Genomic DNA, 8,425 nt, shown 5'->3' with positions numbered 1-8,425 from the left:
TACCACATTGACTTATACCTTTCGTTCGTAGTCTCGGTCTGAAGAAATATCAATTCTGAATTCAAGACTGTCTCTGTAAATCTGAAAGGACATTTTGAGAATAATAATATCAACATTCCAGTCCCAATTCAATACTGATTCTGATCAATCTAAATTTAATTCAAATCAACGGCATAACGGCACTATCTAAGTATCCCCGTCAATACCATATCAACAGATAACAATTACAAATCATAACCCCTATCCGGTACAATCTGTAATTCATTCATAATCCAAATCTGTCCCATTTACAATTAATATAATCAGAAAATCATAATAATTCCAGAATCAATCCGTTTTCTGATCTAACTTCGATTCTACGGTGTCTAGTATTCCCAGAACACATAATAATGATCAAATAACAATTCTCCCAATATCATAATTTCAAATGATAACAGAACTCAATAAAACTTACGTCCAGTAGTAGCTGTCGAGGAGAGGAATACGGTACCGTGTTCGGATTAAAATTCTGATAGACGGATTTGGAATAATCAAAATTCTACGGGATGAAGAAGCTTTGAAAATTTTCCAGAGAATGCACTCGGTTCTCGCTGAAGGTGCTAAGGAATTGACAAAAGTTATATCAAATTGCATGTGACATGTGTCCACTCAAATTTCCATATTTGCACTTTAGTCCCTCAACTTTTCACTATTTGCACATCGGCCCCCGCTCAATCTTTTAATTCAATTTCAATCCTAATTAATTACAAAAACCGTGGAATCTAATTCATCATTCCAAAATTCTTGAATTAAATAATCTCGGATTAAAATGATATAATCTCGGGCCTTACAATTCTCCCCCTCTGAAACATGATTTCGTCCTCGAAATCTCAAGCAATCATATCACAGGCAATCAAATCAGAAATAACAGAAACTGAAATAAGAAACTCACATCAGTGGAATAACTCTGGGAATTCCTGTCTCATATCTGATTCAGTCTCCCAAGTAGCTTCTTCAATGCCATGACGAGTCCACTGGACTTTCACAAGTGGGATGGTTTTCGTTCTGAGTTTCTTTTCTTTACGATCAATAATCTGAATCGGCTTTTCAACATAACTCAGACTTTCATCAAGTTCTGCCTCGTCTGGCTGAATAATATGAGAATCATCGGGGAGGTACTTCCGTAACATAGATACATGAAAGACATCATGTATTCCAGATAGAGAAGGCGGTAATGCAAGTCGATAGGCACGGTCTCCTATCTTCTCGAGAATCTCATACGGCCCAATAAAACGTGGAGACAACTTCCCTTTCTTGCCAAATCTGACAACTCCTCTGAAAGGTGAAATCTTCAGGAATACTCGGTCTCCTGCCTCAAATACCAATGGTCTGCGTCGAACATTGGCATATTTGGCCTGTCTATCTTGAGCTGTCTTCATTCTCTTCTGAATCAGCTTTACCTTTTCTGTCATCTCTCTGATCATATCAGGTCCAGTCTCAGGAACTTCAGAGATATCATCCCAATACAGAGGAGATGTGCACTTCTTACCGTACAACGCTTCAAATGGTGCCATCTCAATACTCGTCTGATAGCTGTTGTTGTACGAAAACTCACAAAGTTGCAATGCATCTTGCCAACTAGTGCTAAAATCAAGCACTACGGCTCTCAGCATATCTTCCAATGTCTGGATAGTCCGCTCTGACTGTCCGTCAGTCTGTGGATGATATGCGGTACTTAGATGTAACTTCGTACCTAGAGCCTGCTGCAAACTCAGCCAAAAGTGCGAAGTGAATCGAGTATCACGGTCTGATACAATCGACTTCGGCACTCCGTGCAATCTGACCACTTCTCTGACATAGATCTCAGCCATCTGGTCATACCTGTATGTCATCTGATACGGAATAAAGCATGCTGATTTGGTCAACCTGTCAATCACAACCCAAATCACATCAGAACCTCTGGAGGAACGTGGTAACTGTGTCACGAAATCCATGGAAATGTGATCCCATTTCAATTCAGGAATAGATAAACTCTGCAATAGTCCTCCGGGTTTCTTTCTTTCAGCCTTCACCTGTTGGCAATTCAGATATTTGGCTACAAATTCAGCAATATCAGTCTTCATTTGTTTCCACCAAAACTGTCTTTTCAGATCGTTATACATTTTTCTGCCCCCAGAATGAATGCTAAAACGACTGCTGTGCGCTTCTGTCAATATCCGCTGTCTCAAATCCGAAACATCAGGCACAACAAGACGATTATTCACATACAGTACGCTATCACGTACCTGATATTCTGACTGATGACCTGATCTGACCATCTCAATCGATTTCTGCACTTTCTGATCAACTGTCTGAGCCGCTTTAATCATCAAAATCAGCTCTGGTTCAGCTTGAATAGCATACAGTCGCAATGGTCTACAATCTGTCTCAAATACCAATCCAGACAAACAGTAATTTTCAATCAAATTGGAAACACCTATCGTCGATAAGGATAAAGAACATACCTTACGACTCAGTGCATCAGCTGCTGCATTCGATTTTCCTGGATAGTACTTGATTTCACAATCAAAATCTTTAAGCAAATCAAGCCATCTTCGCTGTCTCATATTCAACTCAGATTGTGAAAACAGATATTTCAAGCTTTTATGATCAGAATAAATTTCAAATTTCTCACCGTAGAGGTAGGGTCGCCATATCTTCAAAGCAAATACAATTGCTGCCACTTCAAGATCATGAATTGGGTAGCGAGTCTCATGTGGCTTCAGCTGTCTCGAGTCATAAGCAATCACATGCCCTCGTTGCATCAACACACAACCCAAACCTCTGTGAGAAGCGTCACAATATACAACAAATCCACCAGTACCTGAGGGGATAGTCAGTATCGGTGCACTGGTCAATCTTTTCTTCAATTCCGGAAAACTGGACTCACAGTCTTCTGACCACACAAACGGAGCATTCTTCTGAGTTAACTGAGTAATCGGTTTGGCAATGCTCGAGAAATCTTTAATAAACCGACGGTAATATCCTGCCAAACCCATAAAACTGCGAATCTCTGGCACTGATGTCGGTCTCGGCCAAGAAATCACAGCCTCTACCTTGCTGGGATCAACTGATATACCATCTCCGGATATGATATGACCCAGAAATACTACCTGTCTCAACCAAAACTCACATTTCGACAGTTTAGCATATAATTTCTCAGCTCTCAGAATTTTCAACACAGTTCTCAAATGTTCTGCATGCTCAATCATATTCTTGGAGTAAATCAGAATATCATCAATGAATATAATCACAAAATCATCGAGATACTTTTGAAACACACGGTTCATTAATCCCATAAATACAGCCGGTGCATTCGTCAAACCAAACGGCATGACAATAAACTCGTAATGTCCATACCTGGTTCTGAATGCTGTCTTTGAGATATCAGAATCCCTGACTCTCAGCTGATGGTATCCAGATCTCAAATCAATCTTGGAATATACAGATGAACCCTGCAACTGATCAAACAAATCATCAATGCGAGGTAAGGGATATTTATTCTTTACCGTTGCTTTGTTCAGTTGCCGGTAGTCGATACAGAGTCTCATAGAACCGTCTTTCTTTCTCACGAACAGTACTGTAGCACCCCACGGAGATACGCTCGGTCTGATATATCCCTTGGCCAATAGATCCTCCAACTGTTCCTTCAATTCTTTCAATTCAATCGGTGCCATTCGGTATGGAGCTCTTGATATCGGAACGGTACCTGTCATCAACTCAATGCTGAAGTCTATCTCTCGAATCGGAGGTAATCCAGGAATCTCATCTGGAAATACATCAACAAACTCACACACCACTGACAAATCCGCCAATGATGGACTCGATTTCAGTAAATCAACTGAATAGACAAGGAACCCCTCTGCTCTTTTCTGTAGCAATCGAGTCATAGCCATAACAGATATCAATGGAATTCTAGATCTAGAACCCTTACCGCAAAATTTCCACTCGTCAGCCATGTCAGGTCTGAATCTCACAATCTTGTGGAAGCAATCAACGGTAGCTCTGTACTTGGTCAGCATATCAATACCGATAATACAGTCAAAATCAGACAACCCAAGTACAATACAGTCTAGCTCAATCTCATGTACGTCATACTGTAGCACACAAGATCTAACCGAAGTCACGGATATCAAACATTTCCCCAAAGGAGAAGAAACAGATACTATAGTAGATAGCGACTCAACAGGCAATGCATGCATCAATGCAAATCTCTCAGAAATAAATGTATGCGATGCACCAGTATCAATCAATACATATGCAGGATAACCAGAAATAAAACAGTTACCTGCAACAACGTCATCAGGTGCGTCCTGTGCCTGCTCCTCAGTCAAAGCAAAGACTCGGGCCTGCTGTCTAGGAGGCTGGCTCACTGTCTGGCTTCCTCCTGGCCTCTGCTGTGACTGGGTAGATGGTGCTGGCTGGACCGAATGCACAGCTGAGGGTCGTCTCCCTGTCTGAGCCACTGATCCAGTTGACTCTGCTCCTTGGGATCCCTGAGAACCTCTCTGGGGACATACTCTAGCAAAATGTCCATGCTGTCCGAAAATACGGCAACTGCCAAACACTCCTTGGCACTGCTCTGTGGAATGTCTCCCTCCACACGTGCTGCAATATGGTCCTGTATAGCTCTGACTCTGACCAGTCTGTCTCGTGCCACTGGAACTAGAAGAACTGCAGCCAGACTTCTTAAACTGTCTTCCTCTGGCTTTCAGATAGTCCTTCTTTCCACCACTGCTGCTACCACTCTCGAATCTGGGAGGGGGTTGCTGTGGTATCGGTGCTGGGGCAACATACGAGGCTCCTCACTGCCTAATTAGGCCAGCTTCTGCTCCCTTTTCTCTGTTCAGGGCATCAGCAAAGTTATTCGGTCGCCCTGTGTTCACCAATGTAAATATCTCAGGATTCAAACCATTGATGAACTGATCAGCCACCGCTTCTTCATTCTCGGCCACATGTGGAGCAAATCTCAGTAGTGTAGAGAATTTAGACACATATTCCTCAATGTTCAACTGCCCTTGTCTCAGATTCGCAAACTCAGCACCTTTATCCTTTCTGTATGACACAGGGAAGAATCTCTGATAGAATTCGGTTTTGAAGACATTCCAGGTAATAGGCGTACCTCGTTGCTCCAAGGCCCTCTTGGTCGTAATCCACCAGTTCTTGGCAACATCATGCAACTGGTGTCCTATCAGTTTCACTCTCCGCTCATCAGTGTAGTCCAAAGAGTCAAACAGCATCTCAATGTCATCTAACCAACTCTCGCAATCAACTGAAGTCTCAGTACCCTTCAGAGTCGGTGGATGGAACGACTGAAATCTCTTCAGCAAGGTTTCCATTGGTGTTGCTGTCACATCCATCGGATTTGCAGAGGTACTGCCCTGTTCTGGGATTCTTCGAGGAGGCATACCTGCTTATCACAAGGGTTAGAAATCACATAATAAATATGTCTCAGTCCCTTTCTGATCATCTTACCTCTGATCAAGAATCGGTTCTGATCCATTTCAAGAATACATATCACCATATCAAAATCAGATAATTCAGGTAAACATGTATTAAGGCACGGAATCACGCTAGCAATCAAAAACAGGAAAGAAAACACATTCTACCCCGCTCACTAGCTCCAATCGCAATCTAAAGGATCTATCGCTCTGATACCACCCGTTGTGGGGACCAGGACGCTAATCATCTTCTTAATCGTCATTGAGATAATTGGATCAATGTAATTAATCTGGGTCTACATTTTTTTTTAAATATAGTGCGGAACGTAATGGAATTCAATCTAATATACATATCCGTATAAAAGTACAGGTCTTGTACAACAAACATCAAACTCAAACTAAGGTTCAACAACTAAATGTTAATTGCTGAATCCTATCTACAGCAAGGTCAAAGTCCGTAGTCTCCACTCTAATCACGATCTCTAATCATCTCCTCGACCCTGATTCTGTCCCACCTGTTGTCATGTACACATACAAACAAGACAACAGTCGGATAACTTCGGTGAGAATATAATTCCCAGTATAAATCAAAGAAACATGCAAGCATATAATCGATAGAAATGCATGAAATAGATATCAAGAACATGTATCAAATCTGAAAACATGAATCAATATAAAACTGTAACTAAACTCGTGACTCCACGTCTCAGACTAGACTCAATCCTAGTCTAGGGATCCCGGTTTCCAGATGTTGGTATTCCTATATCGACCAACAGTAATAGAAGAAACTCCAATTCTATCCACGTCGATATAACCATACATCCAGTGTCCTGACCTATCCGTCACAGACTGTGGCCCTATCGCCAATACACTATCTTGTGACATCGTGCAATGTGTCCGTGGCGACCCCACCATTATCAGACACTTCTGTCACAAGATCACTTGTCTAATACTCGTCTACTACATGCTCTCTATAACTCAATAGAACACGCATATCAAATTAAATCAATGCATATGATAACAATAAGTATGTGATTTAGGGAAACCCAAGTATATCCTACTCGAGTCAATCTCCCAGTACCACATTGACTTATACCTTTCGTTCGTAGTCTCGGTCTGAAGAAATATCAATTCTGAATTCAAGACTGTCTCTGTAAATCTGAAAGGACATATTGAGAATAATAATATCAACATTCCAGTCCCAATTCAATACTGATTCTGATCAATCTAAATTTAATTCAAATCAACGGCATAACGGCACTATCTCAGTATCCCCGTCAATACCATATCAACAGATAACAATTACAAATCATAACCCCTATCCGGTACAATCTGTAATTCATTCATAATCCAAATCTGTCCCATTTTCAATTAATATAATCAGAAAATCATAATAATTCCAGAATCAATCCGTTTTCTGATCTAACTTCGATTCTACGGTGTCTAGTATTCCCAGAACACATAATACTGATCAAATAACAATTCTCCCAATATCATAATTTCAAATGATAACAAAACTCAATAAAACTTACGTCCAGTAGTAGCTGTCGACGAGAGGATCTCAGAACTGTGTTCAGATTCAATTTCTGATAACCGAATTTGGTACAATCAATTTTCTAGAGTACACAGAAGTTTGAGAGAATTTCCAAAAGGTTGAGTCTCGTTCTTGCTGAAATTGTTTGGGAAGGAATGAATATTTTATATCAATTTGCATGGTGAGGACAAGTGTCCCACCCAATTCCATATTTGCACTTCAGTCCCTCAACTTTTCACTATTTGCAAATCGGCCCCCGCTCAATCTTTTAATTCAATTTCAATCCTACTTAATTACAAAAAAACATGGAATCTAATTCATCATTCCAAAATTCTGAAATTACATAATCTCGGATTAAAATGATATAATCTCGGGCTTTACAGTTTCCAAAAACAGTTATATCATCCATGAAAACTTCTACAAATTCTTCAATCATATCACTGAAAATACTTAACATGCATCTTTGAAAAGTAGCCGGATCATTACATAAACCAAATGGCATTCTTTTAAATGCAAAAGTTCCGGAAACACAAGTGAAAGTAGTTTTTTCTTGATCTTCTAATGATATAGGTATTTGATAATACCCCGAATACCCATCAAGAAAACAGTAATAAGAATTTCCTGCTGCTTTTTCTAGAATTTGATCTAAAAATGGTAGTGAGAAATGATCTTTTCTAGTTGCATCATTTCATTTTCTATAATCAATACACATACGCCAACTAGATGGAATCCTAGCTTGTAATAACTCTCCCTTTTTATTTTTTATAACAGTGATGCCTGACCTTTTAGGTACTACTTGTGTTGGACTTACCCATTTACTATCTGAGATTGGATAGATAATTCCAGCGTCTAATAGTTTTAATACTTCATTCTTAACAACTTCTTTCATATGTGGATTTAACCTTCTTTGTGGTTGTTGATATGTTTTAGCATTTTCTTCCAAATAAATTTTATGTGTGCAAATTAAAGGATTTATACCTTTTATATCTTTCAAAGTCCATCCAATTGCATTTTTATATTTCTTAAGTAATTTAATTAAATCTTCTTCTTGATTTGGTAGAAGAGTGGAAGAAATTACAACAGGAAATGTTTTATTTTCACCAAGAAATACATATTTCAATTCGAATGGTAAAACTTTTAATTCAAGTTTTGTATTATCATCTTTTTTAAAATTATTTTCAGACTCAAAACTTTCTATTGAAAAAACTTCAGATTGTTGATTTAAGTTTTCTTCTTGTATATTTTCTTCCATAATTGTTTCAATTTCATTATCATATTCATTTTCATTAATACTTGGTTGTTTACATAAATTGAACACATTAAGTTCTAGAGTCATATTTCCAAAAGACAATTTCATTATTCCATTTCGACAATTAATTAAAGCATTTGAAGTTGCTAGAAATGGTCGTCCCAATATTACTGGAATTTCATT

Source organism: Primulina huaijiensis, chromosome 4 (genome assembly GCF_012295235.1).
Source record: "Primulina huaijiensis isolate GDHJ02 chromosome 4, ASM1229523v2, whole genome shotgun sequence".
Lineage (NCBI taxonomy): Eukaryota > Viridiplantae > Streptophyta > Magnoliopsida > Lamiales > Gesneriaceae > Primulina > Primulina huaijiensis.
Note: the sequence above shows the minus strand (reverse complement) of the source record.